Raw genomic sequence first — 21,874 nt, forward strand, 5'->3', positions numbered from 1 at the left:
GTTGAGAAAAAAAAAGAATTCCGCGTTTGATTCCGGCACGAAGAGAACCGATTTCAACTTCTTCATTTTTTCTTGTTGAAGGGGGGAAAGAAAAAGGGGAGAAAAATAAAAAGAAGAGAAACAAGAGAAAAACCACCGCCGCCACCGCTTGCTGCTGCTGTGCCAAAGAGAAAAAGGAAGCCGCCTTTCAATGGGCCGGGTGATTTATGCCGCACCGCTCCAGCAAAATGTAAGTTGCTCCAGTCGTAATAATCATATCAAAGGAGGGCAACAGCCAGCGCGTTATTATTATTATTGCCACTCTGGCTGCGGTTTTTTCTTTCCTTCTTCTTCTTCTTCTTCTTTAAGGAGAAGAAAAACACAATAAAACACAGAAAATTTCTCGCTCTTTTATCTCTTATATGTCTCTCTCTTTTCAGAAAAGTAGAAGCGGCCATAACTGTTTCCCTTTTGATAAAGTCGCCCGTAACATGTCGCCGCAAGGTACAGTACGCTATAAAAAACACTTCTTTTCGTTAGAGCTAAGAAAAAAGGAGATAAAAAAAAAGAAAACCAAAAAATCGCCAGAAAACAACGAAAATAAAAATTTTATTTTTCAAAAAGATAAGAAAAGAAAAAATAAAGTTTTGGGTGTGCGGTTATAATTTTTTCGTACTAATCTTTTTTGATTCATTTCCTACACATACACACACACGCACGGCGACCGGGGTGGAAGAAAATTTTAACGAGAAGATGCAACACTGTATCTAACGTAAATTTGAAAGAAAGCCAGTTCATCAATCAAAAGCTAAAGTCTGGTATGATGTAATAATCCTTGGGACGCGGTTCTATCCGCTAAGATATATAATGAACGACTTTTTTTTTCTCCCCTCTTTCGCATTTCGACACGCTAAATGGAGAGGGAGGAGTCAATGGTTAAATGGAGCTGTTTGCCATCAGCCAAACTAAACGGCCGGCCCAGGCATCTTGGATGACAAATCTCATCATCTAGAAAATGAAGACAAAACGGACGCGATATGATGCGCTCCGATTATTTATAGACAGACCCCTTGGATATGGATACAGCAACACACACACACACACCTGGGCCTCCTCCCACACAAACCCCCCTCTAATTTCCCGGCGTCTGTGTGTGTTTAAAAAAGTAAAAAGAAAAAAAAGGTGAGAGAGAGAGTGGCCTGCTTGGTCTTGTGAGTAATGACCCCGAGACGCGGGCCATTAAGTACACATAACAGTGCGGGTTTGCTTGTTGTTTTCGTTTGCTTCTTTTTTTAAAAGTTTTTACCATTCATTTTTTGTTTTTTTATCCCGACGTCCTCTTATATTACTCCTCCTTGTCTCTCGACGCGAGGTCTTTTTCAGAGACGGAACGAGTTATAGGGCGGACACACGATGACTGCTGGGTCCGGCTCTTTATACATAGGAGAAGAAGAAGAAGAAGAAGAACCGCAAAAGACAAGCATTACTCGCTCGGGGGTTTTTGATGGCGCGGCAGCACACACACGAAACCGAAAACTGTTGGACTGCCAACACCACCCTTTTTATTTTCCATCCCCTTATACTCTTATATTACATATATTTCCCTCGTCAGATATCAAATGGAAAATATAGTTACAAGAGCGGACGGGCGATGTGCCTTTGAACCGCTCATTTAAACTCCTGTCGTAAATCAAAAGAAAGAGGATAAATAACTTTTCGGGGTTTTTTCTTTTTACCTTTTTCACGTCGTCGCAAGTCGGCTGTCCCTTTTTTGTTTGTTTTGAAACTCGAAAAAGGGAATAAATCATTTAGAACGACTCCAATATCTTCGACTCGACAATGTATACTACTACTACGTATCTCTCGTTAAATTCGGTTAAATTACTCCGTTTCTGTTTTATTTTTTAAAAAAGGTGCGCTGAATGAAGATAATGATTTGCTCGTGTGTGTGTACCCAAATTGGTGCGGAGGCCAAATCAAGGCGAGGTTGATTGTGAAACGAGTTAAATATGCTCGACACAACACAATAGCTCTTGGTGGTGTACATCATCTAAACACATGGTGGCGAGGCGCTTTAATTAGCCACTGCTGTGGATGTTTGGCAGCGAAACGGAACAAACGGTCTTGGGCCATTGTTATATCCACATAGAAGAGCTTAGTAGTTACATACACTCACGCGCTTTGTCTATTTATTATTAACAACGACCGGCGAATGCCCTGGTCCTGTCCACCCCTTATTGGCCTCTTTTTCCTTCTTATTCTTCTTCTTTTATTTTATTTTTCTAGCGTTTTGTTGTCGTTAATGTTCTTTTTTGTAGTTGGGGCTCTTCCTCGGCAATGAGTTGGCGGCCACTTTTTCGTCCACCCCGAGAATAACCGGGGCCATCATCAAGACGCGTCTAATGGGATCCATTTGATTCGAAACACTCCTAATGACTATGATTAAGTGGTAATGACGTAATAACCCGATAATGGCCCTATAATTATCTCCGAAACGACTTGACGCAACCATCACTCTCCGGCTGGCTTAGTCTAGCTGCTATCTCTCTTCTTCGTGTTATGTTGTTCGTTTCTTTCTGCCCGTTCTCGCCGAGTCGAGCTCTGATGTATGCGGTGGGTGGGGGATTGAGAAGAAGAAATTCCTCCGGGTGTCAACGTGAAGGGAAAAGTGGGTTGGCAAAAGTGTCGTCATTCACAAAGGATTGATTGAGGAGGTGTCAATTACGTTACGGCGTGAATGCTCATGATAAAGGCGGTGCGCGCAGCCCATCTGGGAAACTTTAAAAAATAAAAATAAAAAAAAGCCGAAAAAGAAAATTGACTGTCTGTCGGTTTTTGGGTTCCCTTGGAGTTATTTATCGTGATAGGTATGATGATTGGTGGCGCAACTCTAGTAGAGGAGCAAGGACTTTCGCTGCTTCTGTGCTGCCTGCTGCCGCTGCTCCTCCTCCTGCCGCCAGACCGCGCCATCACCACCGCCGCCAACGTTCCCCCCCTTTGGCAAAGTTTGCAACGATCCATGGCTCATTTGCTTTCCTGCTCCGGAACGCCAAAAGGAGGTAGGGGGAAAGAAGTAGAAGACGACTGGTTGGCTTATTCTTGCCGGAGTGGAACGACGCGGAAACAAGCTTTGCCCAGAGACTAGTCAAAGAAGCCCATCCGTCTTGTTTTGAACCAGGAGGACGGAGCTAAGAAAAACGGCAGCTGGAGAAATCTCTCGTTCTTTTTTTTTTAAATTTTGTTTTGGCTTCAGTTTTTTATTTGTTATTATGGAAAGATAAATGCCATCTAGCGATAGGAATTGATCTGGTTATTTTCGTCGGTCGAATTGAAAAAAGGGTTTTTGAATATACCGCCAATCGTTTCGAAAGGAAAATGGAACTGCCGTGCCTTCTACCGTTCATTTTGAAAACATTTTTACCCCATCAACCAGAAACAATGGAATAAATACAGCATGTCATGTTAATTTTGGGATGTTATTATATGATTATATCCATCTACGTTGATATATTTTAACAACACGTGAAATTTTTTCTTCGCAGTTAAGAAAGATTCGTTCTTTATCGAACTTTAGAAATCGGCAACACTGCTCCCAGTTTTCATAGAACTTCGTCTGCTGTTGAAAAAAAGTCAAGAAACAAAACTGATGTCACGTCGTGAGCATGGTTAATAAAGTGTGCATTTAGTAAAGGAGTCTGTTCACGCAAAGTGTCCTTTTGTTTCTCGATTCCTCAATCTGTGTTATCCCACCGGTGTCCCGTCCACCTACACGTGGTTGAAACAGTGAAACAGTCCAGAGAAAACCTTGTTGGAATAGGTTGCGAAGTACAAATACGAACACAAACTGAATACAAACTGTAGACAGTGAAGTACTCAAATGTTCAGTGGCAGCAACACAGGAGTAGATGAATTGCCAGACAATATGTTCTACCAATCAACATGGAAATTAACATGGATAAAAATTTTCACATCATACAAAGTATGACTGTTGAAAAATATGCTAGACAGTGAAAAGTACATCAACATTAGTGTCGAAAAGCGTTGGTTAGTCCAGGTAAATTGCAGGTTGGCTTTGCCTACATGTTCCAGGTTTGCAACAAAGTTTTTTCAAGTGCTGAGTGGGGTCGGTGGGGTGGGGTGTTATGAAACTTAAAGACCAGATAAAATGAAAAGTCAACCTTCTTGATTATCCAATAATCAAGCTGAAGTTTTCATGTGGCATAGGTGCTTTTGGCCCAATCCAATAAGCTAAGCTGTGTCTTACAAATCTAAGGAAATCCTATTTGCAAGGTAATTGTTTTGACTAACTTCTATATTTTGATAACTGTAACATTTAAGATGGTATAGAATAATTAGTTAGAACCTTTCTGAAAAACTGGGTTTTCCAGTTGTTGCTGGACGGATTGTTTTGGTGTTTGTTCCCATGTCGTTAACTTGCCGAATTAGGATACAAGAATGTTAAATGATGACATTATGATTTGGTGCTCGATTGCAGAGTGAACAGAGAGCAATCTGTCAGTGTCAATATTTGTCTGCTTTAAATCAACAGACACTAACACCACAGCCCGCCGTATTTTGTATTTTGTATTTCGTTTGTGTCCTTGAATTTTCCTCATTCTCAAACGTAAATCAGCCCTTCCGGTATCTTGCTAACCGCAAGTAGCTGACAATCCAGCCGTTCCGTCCAGTCGTTGGTGGATCTTGGCTCTCATACGCGACTAAAATGATGTCCTCTAGATGGCGCGCGTGTCTTCGTTGGAGATGAAAATTCCGCCATTTTTTTTCTCGAGAAACTGATAGAAAATGTGTCGTAAAGTTGTGCGTTACGTTATTACGGTGTACTTTACATTTTTCGTCAAAATGGTAATTCCTGCTTCAGCTTCTTAATTCCTTACTCTATCAGTTTTCCTACAGCAAGTCTATAGATTAAGTTTATTGATGACCAGAGAATAGATCCTTTTGCTTGACTCTTGTATTTTGACAAGGAAGTAATTTTTTAAGGACTACATTGTTAGAGCAGTTTGTAAGTTTATTTCTGTTGTTTTGTTCTCGGAACTAATTTTTTTTTTTTAAATAGGTTTAACATCAGGATCAAGTCAAAACTTCTTTGATTGCTTTCTATGTGCGCATGGTTTTGTTGCAGTCAGCTGGTGAAAGGTGTAATCTTGTAAAGTTGAGCTGTTGCATGCAGTGGATGTGTGCATGGTGCTGGTCTGGTCTGGTCTGGTGTTACCTTTGGGTGAGTCATAAATTGTAATGGAAAATTTCATTGCAGACATCCTTTATGAAGTCATGCCATAATCTGCTTTTCCATCCAGAGCTGTGAGAAGGATCATGATGGTGTTACAGAAATTGAGAACACGACAAAGTCTTAGCTTCATGGCTGTCGTATCATTACCATGATTTTGTTGCAGCCAGCTGATGAGAAAAGTGTGATCGATTCAAGTTGAGCTGCAGCTGCTTCCTTCCAAATAACTGTTTATGTTTAAAGAAAGCCATATTGTTGGTCAGCTTCCACTGAGATTTTTTTTATTTATTTTCTTCCAATCAAACTAGAACAAAAATTCCCACTCAGTATTTCCAAGTTTTTATAACTTATTGGAAGTAGATGTACATAATTCTTTCCTGGTTTCTTTTCAAATTTACATTATTATTCATTTTCCCTAAAGTAAATTTTATTATCTGTACCTTTTTTCACATTTCAAAATGTTATTGGTTCATTAATGTTCTTTTGCTTTTTAGGAGTTCATGGTCAGTGATGTTTGAGCTGTTTTTGGTGTTGCTGTTTGGTGAACAGTGGTTTTGCAGTCCCTTTCCAGTTGAGAGATGCTCTGAAATGGAACTTGTGCAGACTTGTAGTTCAACATCACACTTAAATGTGTCATTTGTCTATGTTGGTGTCCATGCAGTATATGCAGTGTTGAACAGTTGGGGTAAAATAGTCTATGCTGCCTGATGGCTGTCGCCTGTCGGTCTTATTTTATCGGTTGCATTTTGTCGATATGTCGTCTCTTGCTACCTCTGCCGGCGTTGAGGTAATGCTTGATGTTTCGTTCAGTTATTGACTTTTATTTCAAATCTCTGTTCTCATTTCAGTTGAAACGTTAGCCGCCGTTCCTTAGACTTGATTCACCGGTGAAACTAAGAAGACGTAGCTGAAATTCAAGATTGATCAATAAATTATGTAGATAAATTACACGTGCATAATCTGGGTTCCCTTCTTCAGTGGCCCCGTTCCCCTAACTAACCAATAACCAACGCCCGCCAGTGGTCACTCACTCGCTGCGACAACCAGGAGGGAGATGTCTGTCGAACGGGGACTTGCTAGGCGCATGATTCGATTAAATCTGTTGGAGGGTCATGAGTCTAAGCCGGAAGCCTACTATGATGCATTTCTCTCATGATAACTGCTCCTCGGCTCTCTTCGCTCTTTTTCCGGTTTCTCTTAACCATGGCCGGGTAATCTCCCTGGTCGAGTCAGTCGGGCAGTGTCTTCCCCTGCTTGACTGGCTGCAGTTTGAATCGGACGGTCTGTTAAAATAAGAATTTAAATCTAGAACAACGCTTCCTTTGAGCGGCCCGGACAATCCTGAACCCTTTAGGGTTGCTATTCCATCGAGGCTTAAACGAGGGTACGTAATTACACGTTAGTCAAAATGCTACAGCTAAAAAATTCAATTGTTTGTATTACCCAGATGACGCGGAGGTGTTGCCCATTGAGGGGTTTTGGTGACAAGGAGTCACTGAACGAAACGCCAAACCAAATGAAGAAAAAACATTAAAAAAGGTAATGCTAGATACGACATGAAGCTTTTGCTTTCGCAGAGAATAATGTGTATTTGTGTGCAACCAACGATCCTTTATGTATCCGAGCCGAGTCCTTTCCATCTATTCGGTGTGAGGAGCAAAACCCGAATTTCAACACATTTTACTGCTTAGCAACGAAAACAAAGCGGGTGTCAAAACATCTTTTTACTTGCGGCATACTTTATTGCGGTAGAAACGCGTTGATCATGTAACAGGGTGAATTTTTTCCCTTTTGTTCATGCAGCATCAAACGACACGCGATAGGTTCCGGCGGTCATCAACTATTCAAGATGGTAGACCTGTCAATGTAAAAGACAGGGTAAGGGTAGCTCCTGTAAATGTTATTCATTTATGTTAAAAAGCTGCTAGTAGGATCTCATCGTTGAATCTGCGGTTACAAAATCCATAGTATTGTCAATCAATCATTCGATTTGTGTTTTACATTCTCCTAAATCAGTTGTGGAAATACGATTTTTTACCCCCGCTTATCCTGGATGGTTATTTAGGATCATGTAAGTTCATTTTTTAGTTAACGTTGTGAACGTAACGGACGAACTCTGACAGTCTATCGAGCTTTAGCAATTTCGTCAAATTTCTTATTTTATTTAGTTGATTTAACCGTTTTATGAGAAACCTCGATTTGTATTTTTTTTAAATTAATAATTTATCTATTTTTTAATCTCTGTTTTGCGATTTTTTGCTCCGGTTGCAGGTGCAAGGGTCATATGTTTGTAACTTAGATAAGGTTGCAGTAGAATATTTCAAAAAAGCCAATTGTTGTTCAAACGGTTCGAAATTGAATATTTATTCATTCACTGAATAAATGAGTCAAATGACTCAAATGTCAATTGGTATAAAGTGACTAAAGTTTAAGCCATTATCATTTATGACTTGATATATTTATTTTGATATTGGTTTTTGTAGACCCATCCCCAGCAACGTCATCCTGCAGAAAGAAAAAGGCCATTTCTATGGCCTTCAGATTCGAAGATCGCGGAGATAATTACGTAAAACTGGCATGGGGTGGCGTAGAGGTTGGGTGAGAATGGCACGTTTTTCAACATTATCAAGCAGGTAGAATAGCCGCAAGGGTAAGCTATTTGGTATTCATTTTGATATTGGTTTTTGTAGACCCATCCCCAGCAACGTCTACCTAAAGAAGGAAAGGCCAGTTTGCATTTCAATCGAAGGTCATGGAGATCATTAAGTAAAAAGTGTCATGCAGTGGTGTAGAGGTTGGGTGAGAACGGGACATTTTGTATCATTTTATCAAGAAGGTAAAATAACCGCAAGGCATAAGAGGAGGGGTGAGAAAAAGTCGTATAAAAGGCGAGAGAAAAGTCGACAGGGATCAGTCGAGCGAGTATCTCCGACACGGTAACAGCTGCATTCCACTATCTGCCATCAGCTGCATTCTTCATCGTACTATCAGTTCTCAATCATGGGTAAGTTTTCTGTTTGTCGTATTTAGTCGTGTATCAATATTCAATTTCTATTTTTTTCTATTTGCTACTAGCAAGTTATTGGTGAATGGTAATGTTTGAATTTATCAATTGTCTAGTAAACTATGCTGTCGTGCTGTTGTTGGGTGTTGTGTCGTTGATGGCTGGTTCAGCCACTGGCGTACCGATGTATCCTGGGTATGGCGGATACCAAAGCACTACACTGCCGCCTTAGTACACAACTTACGACACAACCAGTTGCTACACCGATCCCCCCAAGTACTTCACCACCATGCTGCCCCGAGCTACTACACCGAATCCCCGCAGTATTATTCTTCTCCGAGCTACACTACTAAAGGGTAGAGTACTACACCGAGGCTCCCCAACACTACATCACCAAGGCACCGGAGTACTACACCACTACATATCATGGGTAAATATTCTGTTAGGTCGAGTTTTAATATGCCAACTACTAAATATACAAATTATTTAATGTCTATTAGTAATGAAGGAGAGAAAAGGTGAAAGATTTCAGCAGCCGATTGAGCATCTCCGTTACGGCAACAGGAACTGCCGTGCACTATTTGTCATCAACTTCATTCTTCGTCGCATTAAAAGTTTTAAATAAAGGTAAAAAATTTTCCATAGAGTTGTGAATCAACTCTACTTTTTTTCTATTTGTTAATATACCAGTACCATAATTGAAAATAAATTTAAAATTTATTAATCGTCTAGTAAACTATGGTGTCGTGCTGCTGTTGGGTGTTGTATCGTTGATGGGTGGTTCAGCCATGGTGTACCGATGTCTCCTGGGTATGGCGGGTACTATAGCACAACACTGCCGTGCCGTCTAACTAATTAGCATCAACTTCCGCTGCTCCAGCTTACTACACTGAGGTTTACAAGTGCTACACCACCATGGATCCAGAGTTTTACACCACAGCTCATGTTGCCCCGACCTACTACGCTGAATGCCCGAAGTATTTTTCTTCCCCGAGCTACACTACCAAAGGGTCGAGAACTACGTCGAGGTTCCAAGTATTACATCACCAAGGCACCGGAGCACAAAAACGGTTGAATACTACACAGAAGCTATCATGGGTAAATATTTTTTTAATTTTTTCATGGAAATTTGAATCAACTTTCTAATTGTCAATATGCCAGTTATTAATGCAAATTAAAGTTCAAATTATTTGTTGCCTAGGAAACTATGGTGTCGTGCTGCTGTGAGTGTTGTAATCATGATGGCTGGATTGACCACTGGTGTGCCGATATCTCCTGGGTATGGTGGGCATCAACAACAACATACGCAACAACCGCTTACTACACTGGGACCTGCAAGTGCCAAACCACCAAGGCTTCAGAGTATTACACCACAGTTTATGTTGGCACGAGCTACTACGCAGAAGCTCCGGAATAATTTTCTTCCCCGCTTCACTACCTTCACCACGCCGCCTCCTTACTCAACAACAACAACAACGTCAACACCTACTTACTAAACGAACGCCTCCAAGTACTACGCCATAAAGGCTTCGAGTATTAAACTTCAACCTATGATGCTCCAGCTAACTATAATAACGCTCCCATGTACTATTCTGTTCCCAGCTACCACACCGAGGGTCAACCTGTTACACCGCCGAAGCGCTCAAGTACTGCACTACAACCTACATTTCACGAAGACACCGTAGTACTCCATCACGAAGGCACCGGCACGTTAAACCGAGGCTCCAGTTTACTACACTGTAACCTACGCTGCTCCAAAGTACTACACCGACAAGGCATCCGAGTATGACACCACTACTTACGCTACTACCACCTACTACACCCAAGCTCCGAAAGCACTACTCTGCCCCGAGTTACTACACCACTAAGGCAGCCGAATATTACACCACAAACTACGATTCCGCAATTCGGTCACTTTCATGGTCATTGGTCACTGGAAATTAATTGTTGATCTTTGATGAGAAAATAAAGTTTTAATGCTGGTAGTTCTTTTGGAAGACTTTTGGTAGTAGCTTCAAGCCTGTCAACATTGCGACAGTTGTCTATTGGCGTTGTATTTCTTCAAGGCCAGTATGCCAAGTATTCAATTGTTTGTCTAATGTTTTAGAGGTTTCCACTGCCTTAGTCACTCTGCATACGGACATGTTCTTGTTATTCGACGACGATGATGATTCAAGGGTAAGTTACGAAAGAGACTTGTAACTGGTGATTTTTCAGTTCTTATAAATAATAGGCAAATGGCTGACTTTAGTATGAATAAAGACTTTGAAGTTATATTGCTACAATTCCTGAACAACTCTTGTTATAAATTAAGAAACATTGAACAAAAAGCTTATTAAAAGAATTGTGATATATTGTCCCGCCTCCACCCACAATTCCACCACATTTTACATTGTCCCGCCTCCACCCACAATTCCACCACATTTTACAGTCACATACACATATACATACAAATATACATACACTTAAGTTAACCCGTTGGCTGCCACGCCATACAACCCGTAGGTTGCACTCTACTACTCTACGCGCCACGTCTGAAGGATCCATGACCAAAGTGGGACTTGCCATTACTGACAAGTCCGGGCTGACAAGGGGGGTGCATGGTGCATTGCCTTATAACAGGCGCCTTGCGGCAAATTTTGGGCTTGGCGACTTTCCGACCCCGCGGTTTGTAAACCACGAGACCGAACAGCGCGGCCCGTGCAGGGGAGAACAAAGGCGTGGCAGCCAACGGGTTAACTAACACTAACACAAACATATTACCAACAACAAATGAGGATCCGCGCTGACATTTTGGAGATACCAACGGCGTTGAAATGTCCATCTTCTCGACGGCATTACCTGAATAAAGACAAAACCATTCTTATTTAGTGACATGCCAATAAAAGTTACATAATACAGATAGAAACAATAGTCAGGTTTTTAAGCTCAAAGATTTAAAGATTCAATTTTTTTAACTTAAAATCAAGCTTGCAATATTAAGAAATGTAAACAGGACAAAGCTCACTTGCTAGTTTTTTGAAAATTTACCGGAAGTATACCGGAAGTAACCACAGCGCATCAACCATTGAGCTGTCGTCAAATTAAACCACATATTCGTGATCCCCATGAAATTTGGGGTCGATTAAGTGTGATTTAAACGAAATCCAAAATTTGGCCAAAATCGAGAATTTTCCTGAACTATAAGTTCAGGAAAATTTTCGAAACCGGAAGTACGAATACGTAAAAAACAAAACATGAACTTTACCACAAATTTGACGAGGATCACGAATATGTGGTTCTTTCGTACGTTAGATCAATATTTACTAAACTACTGACAGAAATGAGAAAACCGGAAGTAGAAAAAAAAACACATTTTTTAAAATCTAACAAGTGAGCTTTGTTGGGGGAATAGTTACTGTTAGTTATCACTAAATATTTCAACAAAATAACTACCAATAAATGTTTAAAAAGATGTGCAAAGTAACTGAAACTGACTGTTTTGACAGCGGCAAATTTTCAAAAAGCCATCTAGCGTTAGAAAAAAGAAACGTCCAAGTAAAAACTTTGTTTGCGCGCAAGAAGGGCCTGATTTTGTAATTATTACACAGACAGAGTCTAACGCAACTAGATTATTAGTAGATAACCTACGAAAATAAGTCAATTGTTGGGTACCTGGGCATAATCCCGTGGTGAGTGACTGCAGGTGTGTAACAGCGGACGGACGCGATCACTGAAGTGTTCCAACTCGTCGGTGAAGTAAGACAAGTTGTAGCAGAAAAAGCAGTGAAGCTAGATGAGTGTACGTCGGGAAGATAAGGATGGAGCAGAACGTTGCTGGATGTCCCTCTTCCTTCATGGACAAAGGTCAGCATTGGCTTAAGGATCTATTAAGTGCTCTGTAAAAAAAATGTATTGCATTAATGAATTGAAAATTTTACAGTTAATAAAGCATTTCAATCTTTACTTATACTAACAAGCACACTGAAGTTTTCATGAAAAAAAACCCCGCAAAAATGGAAATCACAGCAACCAACAGCCTTACTCCTCAGGTTGAGGCAAATTTCCTGATGCTAAAGAAAGTGTCATTATGAAGTATTGCAGTAGTGTGGTGATAGATTATATTGATGCTTACCTTTATCATATGGGTGAATGGTGATGAATTTAGTAAGGCATTTGACGTGGTGTGGTTGGTACTTGGTAGCAGTAATGGGGAAATACCTTATTTCGGCACATTTGTATTCCACTATATGACTGCTTCAAACATGAGTTTTAGGCTTTTGACTGCATGAGGATCTAATGGATGGAAATTGACTGAGCGCCAAGTCAACTTGTTGGAATTACTGACAGTATGCATCTAGAATTTTTTGAAGGAATAAGTTGGTACAGTATAAAAATAAGGAAACTATGTCAAGATAAACCTACATAAGAAACGAAGTTCAATTTGGTATATGAAAGCACAGGAATATAAGTAATAATTAGCTACAATTTGTTTCGCTCATTTCGCCTCATTTCACCATCAAAGAACAACAACATGGGCGACACTAGCGACATCTGGTAATAAGTTTTGAATCCAAAGTTGTCGCTTTAGGATTCAAAACTCATTGCCAGATGTCGCTAGTGTCGCCCTTGTTGTTGTTACATCGTGAAACGAGGTTGGGCGAAATAGTTGGTTGCTAATTTATAATTATATTCCTGTGATTTCAAGTACCGAATTTAACTTCATATCCTATGTAGGTTTATCTTGACCTAATTTTCTTATTTTACACTGTACCAACTTATTTCTTCAAATTTTAGATGCAAACTGTCAGTCTTTCCAACAAGTTGACTTAGCGCTCAGTCAATTTCCATCCATTAGATCCTCATGCAGTCAAAAGCCTAAAACTCATGTTTGAAGCTCATATATTGTGGAATACAAATGTGTTGAGATAAGGTATTTGCCCATTACTGCTACCAGACCGTTACAATTCAGATTTTCATGTAACATAGGTATTCTTGAACCAAGGAACCATAGGCGTACCCTGCAACAGCATGTTTGTTGTTATGGCTGTTTTTACTTCTGTTTAGAAGGCAACCCAGCTAAGAGCTAGGTACAGTTTTATTTCTCATAGGTAAATTTGTGTAAATTTGTAAATAACGTAGAGAATTTCCTTTTCCCATTTCCACTTAGAGTTTCAGTGACATGAAGAATGTGAAGTGAACCACCTATCACCATGCTACTATAACACTTCATGACACTTTCTTAAGCATCAGGAAATGTATCTCAACATGAGGAGTAAGACTTTTTGTTCCTGTGATTTCCATTTTTACGGTTTTTTCATCATGAAAATTGCAGTGTGCTTCTTAGAAAAGGTAAGGATTGATATGCTTTATTCTTTGTTATATTTTCATTAATGTAAAACATTTTATTTTACAGAGCACACGGTTTTTTTATGGAATGGTGTGGTCCTGGCATGGAGATTCTTGTGCCAATGCTGACCTTTGTCCATGACGGAAGAGGGACTTCCATCAACGTTCTTCGCCATCCTTATCTTCGCGACGCACGCTCAACTAGCTTCACTGCTTCTAAACACAATTTGTTTTACTTCACTGGTGACTTGGCGAGTTTCTGGACAACTTCAGTGATCGCTTCCTTCCGCTGTTACACACCTGCAGTCACTCACCACGGGATTATGCCCAGGTACCCGACAATTGACTTACTTTCGTAGATTATCTACTAATAATCTAGTTGCGTTAGACTCTGTCTGTGTAATAATTACAAAATCAGGCCCTTCTTGCGCGCAAACAAAGTTTTTACTTGGACGTTTCTTTTTTCTAACGCTAGATGGCTTTTTGAAAATTTGCCGCTGTCAAAACAGTCAGTTTCAGTTACTTTGCACATCTTTTTAAACATTTATTGGCAGTTATTTTGTTGAAATATTTAGTGATAACTAACAGAAACTATTCCCCCAACAGAGCTCACTTGTTAGATTTTAAAAAATGTGTTTTTTTTTCTACTTCCGGTTTTCTCATATCTGTCAGTAGTTTAGTAAATATTGATCTGACGTACGAAAGAACCACATATTCGTGATCCTCGTCAAATTTGTGGTAAAGTTCATGTTTTGTTTTTTACGTATTCGTACTTCCGGTTTCGAAAATTTTCCTGAACTATAGTTCAGGAAAATTCTCGATTTTGGCCAAATTTTGGATTTCGTTTAAATCACACTTAATCGACCCCAAATTTCATGGGGATCACGAATATGTGGTTTAATTTGACGACAGCTCAATGGTTGATGCGCTGTGGTTACTTCCGGTATACTTCCGGTAAATTTTCAAAAAACTAGCAAGTGAGCTTTGTCCTGTTTACATTTCTTAATATTGCAAGCTTGATTTTAAGTTAAAAAAATTGAATCTTTAAATCTTTGAGCTTAAAAACCTGACTATTGTTTCTATCTGTATTATGTAACTTTTATTGGCATGTCACTAAATAAGAATGGTTTTGTCTTTATTCAGGTAATGCCGTCGAGAAGATGGACATTTCAACGCCGTTGGTATCTCCAAAATGTCAGCGCGGATCCTCATTTGTTGTTGGTAATATGTTTGTGTTAGTGTTAGTTAACCCGTTGGCTGCCACGCCTTTGTTCTCCCCTGCACGGGCCGCGCTGTTCGGTCTCGTGGTTTACAAACCGCGGGGTCGGAAAGTCGCCAAGCCCAAAATTTGCCGCAAGGCGCCTGTTATAAGGCAATGCACCATGCACCCCCCTTGTCAGCCCGGACTTGTCAGTAATGGCAAGTCCCACTTTGGTCATGGATCCTTCAGACGTGGCGCGTAGAGTAGTAGAGTGCAACCTACGGGTTGTATGGCGTGGCAGCCAACGGGTTAACTTAAGTGTATGTATATTTGTATGTATATGTGTATGTGACTGTAAAATGTGGTGGAATTGTGGGTGGAGGCGGGACAATGTAAAATGTGGTGGAATTGTGGGTGGAGGCGGGACAATATATCACAATTCTTTTAATAAGCTTTTTGTTCAATGTTTCTTAATTTATAACAAGAGTTGTTCAGGAATTGTAGCAATATAACTTCAAAGTCTTTATTCATACTAAAGTCAGCCATTTGCCTATTATTTATAAGAACTGAAAAATCACCAGTTACAAGTCTCTTTCGTAACTTACCCTTGAATCATCATCGTCGTCGAATAACAAGAACATGTCCGTATGCAGAGTGACTAAGGCAGTGGAAACCTCTAAAACATTAGACAAACAATTGAATACTTGGCATACTGGCCTTGAAGAAATACAACGCCAATAGACAACTGTCGCAATGTTGACAGGCTTGAAGCTACTACCAAAAGTCTTCCAAAAGAACTACCAGCATTAAAACTTTATTTTCTCATCAAAGATCAACAATTAATTTCCAGTGACCAATGACCATGAAAGTGACCGAATTGCGGAATCGTAGTTTGTGGTGTAATATTCGGCTGCCTTAGTGGTGTAGTAACTCGGGGCAGAGTAGTGCTTTCGGAGCTTGGGTGTAGTAGGTGGTAGTAGCGTAAGTAGTGGTGTCATACTCGGATGCCTTGTCGGTGTAGTACTTTGGAGCAGCGTAGGTTACAGTGTAGTAAACTGGAGCCTCGGTTTAACGTGCCGGTGCCTTCGTGATGGAGTACTACGGTGTCTTCGTGAAATGTAGGTTGTAGTGCAGTACTTGAGCGCTTCGGCGGTGTAACAGGTTGACCCTCGGTGTGGTAGCTGGGAACAGAATAGTACATGGGAGCGTTATTATAGTTAGCTGGAGCATCATAGGTTGAAGTTTAATACTCGAAGCCTTTATGGCGTAGTACTTGGAGGCGTTCGTTTAGTAAGTAGGTGTTGACGTTGTTGTTGTTGTTGAGTAAGGAGGCGGCGTGGTGAAGGTAGTGAAGCGGGGAAGAAAATTATTCCGGAGCTTCTGCGTAGTAGCTCGTGCCAACATAAACTGTGGTGTAATACTCTGAAGCCTTGGTGGTTTGGCACTTGCAGGTCCCAGTGTAGTAAGCGGTTGTTGCGTATGTTGTTGTTGATGCCCACCATACCCAGGAGATATCGGCACACCAGTGGTCAATCCAGCCATCATGATTACAACACTCACAGCAGCACGACACCATAGTTTCCTAGGCAACAAATAATTTGAACTTTAATTTGCATTAATAACTGGCATATTGACAATTAGAAAGTTGATTCAAATTTCCATGAAAAAATTAAAAAAATATTTACCCATGATAGCTTCTGTGTAGTATTCAACCGTTTTTGTGCTCCGGTGCCTTGGTGATGTAATACTTGGAACCTCGACGTAGTTCTCGACCCTTTGGTAGTGTAGCTCGGGGAAGAAAAATACTTCGGGCATTCAGCGTAGTAGGTCGGGGCAACATGAGCTGTGGTGTAAAACTCTGGATCCATGGTGGTGTAGCACTTGTAAACCTCAGTGTAGTAAGCTGGAGCAGCGGAAGTTGATGCTAATTAGTTAGACGGCACGGCAGTGTTGTGCTATAGTACCCGCCATACCCAGGAGACATCGGTACACCATGGCTGAACCACCCATCAACGATACAACACCCAACAGCAGCACGACACCATAGTTTACTAGACGATTAATAAATTTTAAATTTATTTTCAATTATGGTACTGGTATATTAACAAATAGAAAAAAAGTAGAGTTGATTCACAACTCTATGGAAAATTTTTTACCTTTATTTAAAACTTTTAATGCGACGAAGAATGAAGTTGATGACAAATAGTGCACGGCAGTTCCTGTTGCCGTAACGGAGATGCTCAATCGGCTGCTGAAATCTTTCACCTTTTCTCTCCTTCATTACTAATAGACATTAAATAATTTGTATATTTAGTAGTTGGCATATTAAAACTCGACCTAACAGAATATTTACCCATGATATGTAGTGGTGTAGTACTCCGGTGCCTTGGTGATGTAGTGTTGGGGAGCCTCGGTGTAGTACTCTACCCTTTAGTAGTGTAGCTCGGAGAAGAATAATACTGCGGGGATTCGGTGTAGTAGCTCGGGGCAGCATGGTGGTGAAGTACTTGGGGGGATCGGTGTAGCAACTGGTTGTGTCGTAAGTTGTGTACTAAGGCGGCAGTGTAGTGCTTTGGTATCCGCCATACCCAGGATACATCGGTACGCCAGTGGCTGAACCAGCCATCAACGACACAACACCCAACAACAGCACGACAGCATAGTTTACTAGACAATTGATAAATTCAAACATTACCATTCACCAATAACTTGCTAGTAGCAAATAGAAAAAAATAGAAATTGAATATTGATACACAACTAAATACGACAAACAGAAAACTTACCCATGATTGAGAACTGATAGTACGATGAAGAATGCAGCTGATGGCAGATAGTGGAATGCAGCTGTTACCGTGTCGGAGATACTCGCTCGACTGATCCCTGTCGACTTTTCTCTCGCCTTTTATACGACTTTTTCTCACCCCTCCTCTTATGCCTTGCGGTTATTTTACCTTCTTGATAAAATGATACAAAATGTCCCGTTCTCACCCAACCTCTACACCACTGCATGACACTTTTTACTTAATGATCTCCATGACCTTCGATTGAAATGCAAACTGGCCTTTCCTTCTTTAGGTAGACGTTGCTGGGGATGGGTCTACAAAAACCAATATCAAAATGAATACCAAATAGCTTACCCTTGCGGCTATTCTACCTGCTTGATAATGTTGAAAAACGTGCCATTCTCACCCAACCTCTACGCCACCCCATGCCAGTTTTACGTAATTATCTCCGCGATCTTCGAATCTGAAGGCCATAGAAATGGCCTTTTTCTTTCTGCAGGATGACGTTGCTGGGGATGGGTCTACAAAAACCAATATCAAAATAAATATATCAAGTCATAAATGATAATGGCTTAAACTTTAGTCACTTTATACCAATTGACATTTGAGTCATTTGACTCATTTATTCAGTGAATGAATAAATATTCAATTTCGAACCGTTTGAACAACAATTGGCTTTTTTGAAATATTCTACTGCAACCTTATCTAAGTTACAAACATATGACCCTTGCACCTGCAACCGGAGCAAAAAATCGCAAAACAGAGATTAAAAAATAGATAAATTATTAATTTAAAAAAAATACAAATCGAGGTTTCTCATAAAACGGTTAAATCAACTAAATAAAATAAGAAATTTGACGAAATTGCTAAAGCTCGATAGACTGTCAGAGTTCGTCCGTTACGTTCACAACGTTAACTAAAAAATGAACTTACATGATCCTAAATAACCATCCAGGATAAGCGGGGGTAAAAAATCGTATTTCCACAACTGATTTAGGAGAATGTAAAACACAAATCGAATGATTGATTGACAATACTATGGATTTTGTAACCGCAGATTCAACGATGAGATCCTACTAGCAGCTTTTTAACATAAATGAATAACATTTACAGGAGCTACCCTTACCCTGTCTTTTACATTGACAGGTCTACCATCTTGAATAGTTGATGACCGCCGGAACCTATCGCGTGTCGTTTGATGCTGCATGAACAAAAGGGAAAAAATTCACCCTGTTACATGATCAACGCGTTTCTACCGCAATAAAGTATGCCGCAAGTAAAAAGATGTTTTGACACCCGCTTTGTTTTCGTTGCTAAGCAGTAAAATGTGTTGAAATTCGGGTTTTGCTCCTCACACCGAATAGATGGAAAGGACTCGGCTCGGATACATAAAGGATCGTTGGTTGCACACAAATACACATTATTCTCTGCGAAAGCAAAAGCTTCATGTCGTATCTAGCATTACCTTTTTTAATGTTTTTTCTTCATTTGGTTTGGCGTTTCGTTCAGTGACTCCTTGTCACCAAAACCCCTCAATGGGCAACACCTCCGCGTCATCTGGGTAATACAAACAATTGAATTTTTTAGCTGTAGCATTTTGACTAACGTGTAATTACGTACCCTCGTTTAAGCCTCGATGGAATAGCAACCCTAAAGGGTTCAGGATTGTCCGGGCCGCTCAAAGGAAGCGTTGTTCTAGATTTAAATTCTTATTTTAACAGACCGTCCGATTCAAACTGCAGCCAGTCAAGCAGGGGAAGACACTGCCCGACTGACTCGACCAGGGAGATTACCCGGCCATGGTTAAGAGAAACCGGAAAAAGAGCGAAGAGAGCCGAGGAGCAGTTATCATGAGAGAAATGCATCATAGTAGGCTTCCGGCTTAGACTCATGACCCTCCAACAGATTTAATCGAATCATGCGCCTAGCAAGTCCCCGTTCGACAGACATCTCCCTCCTGGTTGTCGCAGCGAGTGAGTGACCACTGGCGGGCGTTGGTTATTGGTTAGTTAGGGGAACGGGGCCACTGAAGAAGGGAACCCAGATTATGCACGTGTAATTTATCTACATAATTTATTGATCAATCTTGAATTTCAGCTACGTCTTCTTAGTTTCACCGGTGAATCAAGTCTAAGGAACGGCGGCTAACGTTTCAACTGAAATGAGAACAGAGATTTGAAATAAAAGTCAATAACTGAACGAAACATCAAGCATTACCTCAACGCCGGCAGAGGTAGCAAGAGACGACATATCGACAAAATGCAACCGATAAAATAAGACCGACAGGCGACAGCCATCAGGCAGCATAGACTATTTTACCCCAACTGTTCAACACTGCATATACTGCATGGACACCAACATAGACAAATGACACATTTAAGTGTGATGTTGAACTACAAGTCTGCACAAGTTCCATTTCAGAGCATCTCTCAACTGGAAAGGGACTGCAAAACCACTGTTCACCAAACAGCAACACCAAAAACAGCTCAAACATCACTGACCATGAACTCCTAAAAAGCAAAAGAACATTAATGAACCAATAACATTTTGAAATGTGAAAAAAGGTACAGATAATAAAATTTACTTTAGGGAAAATGAATAATAATGTAAATTTGAAAAGAAACCAGTAAAGAATTATGTACATCTACTTCCAATAAGTTATAAAAACTTGGAAATACTGAGTGGGAATTTTTGTTCTAGTTTGATTGGAAGAAAATAAATAAAAAAAATCTCAGTGGAAGCTGACCAACAATATGGCTTTCTTTAAACATAAACAGTTATTTGGAAGGAAGCAGCTGCAGCTCAACTTGAATCGATCACACTTTTCTCATCAGCTGGCTGCAACAAAATCATGGTAATGATACGACAGCCATGAAGCTAAGACTTTGTCGTGTTCTCAATTTCTGTAACACCATCATGATCCTTCTCACAGCTCTGGATGGAAAAGCAGATTATGGCATGACTTCATAAAGGATGTCTGCAATGAAATTTTCCATTACAATTTATGACTCACCCAAAGGTAACACCAGACCAGACCAGACCAGACCAGCACCATGCACACATCCACTGCATGCAACAGCTCAACTTTACAAGATTACACCTTTCACCAGCTGACTGCAACAAAACCATGCGCACATAGAAAGCAATCAAAATAGTTTTGACTTGATCCTGATGTTAAACCTATTTAAAAAAAAAAAAAAATTAGTTCTGAGAACAAAACAACAGAAATAAACTTACAAACTGCTCTAACAATGTAGTCCCTAAAAAATTATTTCCTTGTCAAAATACAAGAGTCAAGCAAAAGGATCTATTCTCTGGTCATCAATAAACTTAATCTATATACTTGCTGTAGGAAAACTGATAGAGTAAGGAATTAAGAAGCTGAAGCAGGAATTACCATTTTGACGAAAAATGTAAAGTACACCGTAATAACGTAACGCACAACTTTACGACACATTTTCTATCAGTTTCTCGAGAAAAAAAATGGCGGAATTTTCATCTCCAACGAAGACACGCGCGCCATCTAGAGGACATCATTTTAGTCGCGTATGAGAGCCAAGATCCACCAACGGGCAACGACTGGACGGAACGGCTGGATTGTCAGCTACTTGCGGTTAGCAAGATACCGGAAGGGCTGATTTACGTTTGAGAATGAGGAAAATTCAAGGACACAAACGAAATACAAAATACAAAATACGGAGGGCTGTGGTGTTAGTGTCTGTTGATTTAAAGCAGACAAATATTGACACTGACAGATTGCTCTCTGTTCACTCTGCAATCGAGCACCAAATCATAATGTCATCATTTAACATTCTTGTATCCTAATTCGGCAAGTTAACGACATGGGAACAAACACCAAAACAATCCATCCAGCAACAACTGGAAAACCCAGTTTTTCAGAAAGGTTCTAACTAATTATACTATCAGGCTACTTGGAGTTTGTAGCTTATAATACGTTTAACTAGTCACAGTACATTCAAACACACACAAAAAAAACTAGTTGTCGAAAATGGTGGAAGCAAGTAAAAGTCTTTCGTATTCACAGTTACATGTAATAAATGTAATTCCTAATTAGATAGAGAAATAGTTAGCGAAGTAATCCACCAAATTATACAGGGCATTTACACGAAGGACATGGAAATGCAAAAAATCGAAAGTGCTAGGATCCTTTTGTTGGGAGAGGTGGAATTAACGTAGGTTAATCGCCGTTATCGGGCTATGGGATGCCTTAAGAAAATTTAGCTGAATAGTCTCATACAGTTTTATGAAAGAAATATTCTTACAAAAACAATTTTAGCCATTTAATTTATTTTATTTTAATGAACGCGGAA

At 40.1% G+C, this 21,874-nt stretch overlaps 5 long non-coding RNA genes across 12 annotated transcripts; 3 read left to right on the plus strand and 2 right to left on the minus strand.

Moving 5' to 3' along the window:
* The first annotated feature begins 3,592 nt into the window (after positions 1-3,592).
* LOC124199619 lies at positions 3,593-7,974 on the plus strand. 2 transcript variants are annotated; one of them, XR_006876904.1, is made up of 7 exons: positions 3,593-4,269; positions 5,057-5,218; positions 5,722-6,014; positions 6,076-6,611; positions 6,675-6,766; positions 7,711-7,860; positions 7,918-7,974. It is a non-coding gene; the product is annotated as an uncharacterized LOC124199619 (long non-coding RNA). The 2 variants fall into 2 exon arrangements; XR_006876905.1 differs by lacking the exons at positions 7,711-7,860; positions 7,918-7,974 and adding an exon at positions 7,159-7,666 and having other exon boundaries at positions 6,675-7,105.
* LOC124199618 lies at positions 7,970-10,216 on the plus strand. Of its 3 annotated transcripts, XR_006876903.1 has the most exons (7): positions 8,069-8,231; positions 8,348-8,661; positions 8,732-8,858; positions 8,964-9,041; positions 9,112-9,329; positions 9,433-9,764; positions 9,834-10,216. It is a non-coding gene; the product is annotated as an uncharacterized LOC124199618 (long non-coding RNA). The 3 variants fall into 3 exon arrangements; XR_006876902.1 differs by having other exon boundaries at positions 7,970-8,231; positions 8,964-9,329; positions 9,433-9,741; XR_006876901.1 differs by having other exon boundaries at positions 8,964-9,329.
* A 1,835-nt stretch (positions 10,217-12,051) lies between these two features.
* On the minus strand, positions 12,052-12,392 carry LOC124200508. Its single transcript, XR_006877334.1, has 3 exons — positions 12,346-12,392; positions 12,178-12,283; positions 12,052-12,109 (listed from the first exon to the last, which is right to left on the minus strand). It is a non-coding gene; the product is annotated as an uncharacterized LOC124200508 (long non-coding RNA).
* Positions 12,393-13,243: 851 nt separating this feature from the next.
* LOC124200331 lies at positions 13,244-13,649 on the plus strand. Its single transcript, XR_006877270.1, has 3 exons — positions 13,244-13,300; positions 13,381-13,562; positions 13,627-13,649. It is a non-coding gene; the product is annotated as an uncharacterized LOC124200331 (long non-coding RNA).
* Positions 13,650-15,558: 1,909 nt separating this feature from the next.
* LOC124199583 lies at positions 15,559-21,226 on the minus strand. Of its 5 annotated transcripts, XR_006876884.1 has the most exons (14): positions 20,941-21,223; positions 20,557-20,723; positions 20,290-20,477; positions 19,761-20,053; positions 19,337-19,699; positions 19,164-19,238; positions 19,009-19,100; positions 17,915-18,064; positions 17,544-17,857; positions 17,114-17,427; positions 16,917-17,043; positions 16,446-16,811; positions 16,034-16,342; positions 15,559-15,941 (listed from the first exon to the last, which is right to left on the minus strand). It is a non-coding gene; the product is annotated as an uncharacterized LOC124199583 (long non-coding RNA). The 5 variants fall into 5 exon arrangements; XR_006876883.1 differs by having other exon boundaries at positions 19,761-20,477; positions 20,941-21,226; XR_006876885.1 differs by lacking the exon at positions 20,941-21,223 and adding an exon at positions 20,781-20,872 and having other exon boundaries at positions 19,761-20,477.
* Between the last annotated feature and the right edge of the window lie 648 nt (positions 21,227-21,874).

The sequence above is a fragment of the Daphnia pulex genome, chromosome 8, assembly GCF_021134715.1.
Source record: "Daphnia pulex isolate KAP4 chromosome 8, ASM2113471v1".
In the NCBI taxonomy this organism is placed as follows: domain Eukaryota; kingdom Metazoa; phylum Arthropoda; class Branchiopoda; order Diplostraca; family Daphniidae; genus Daphnia; species Daphnia pulex.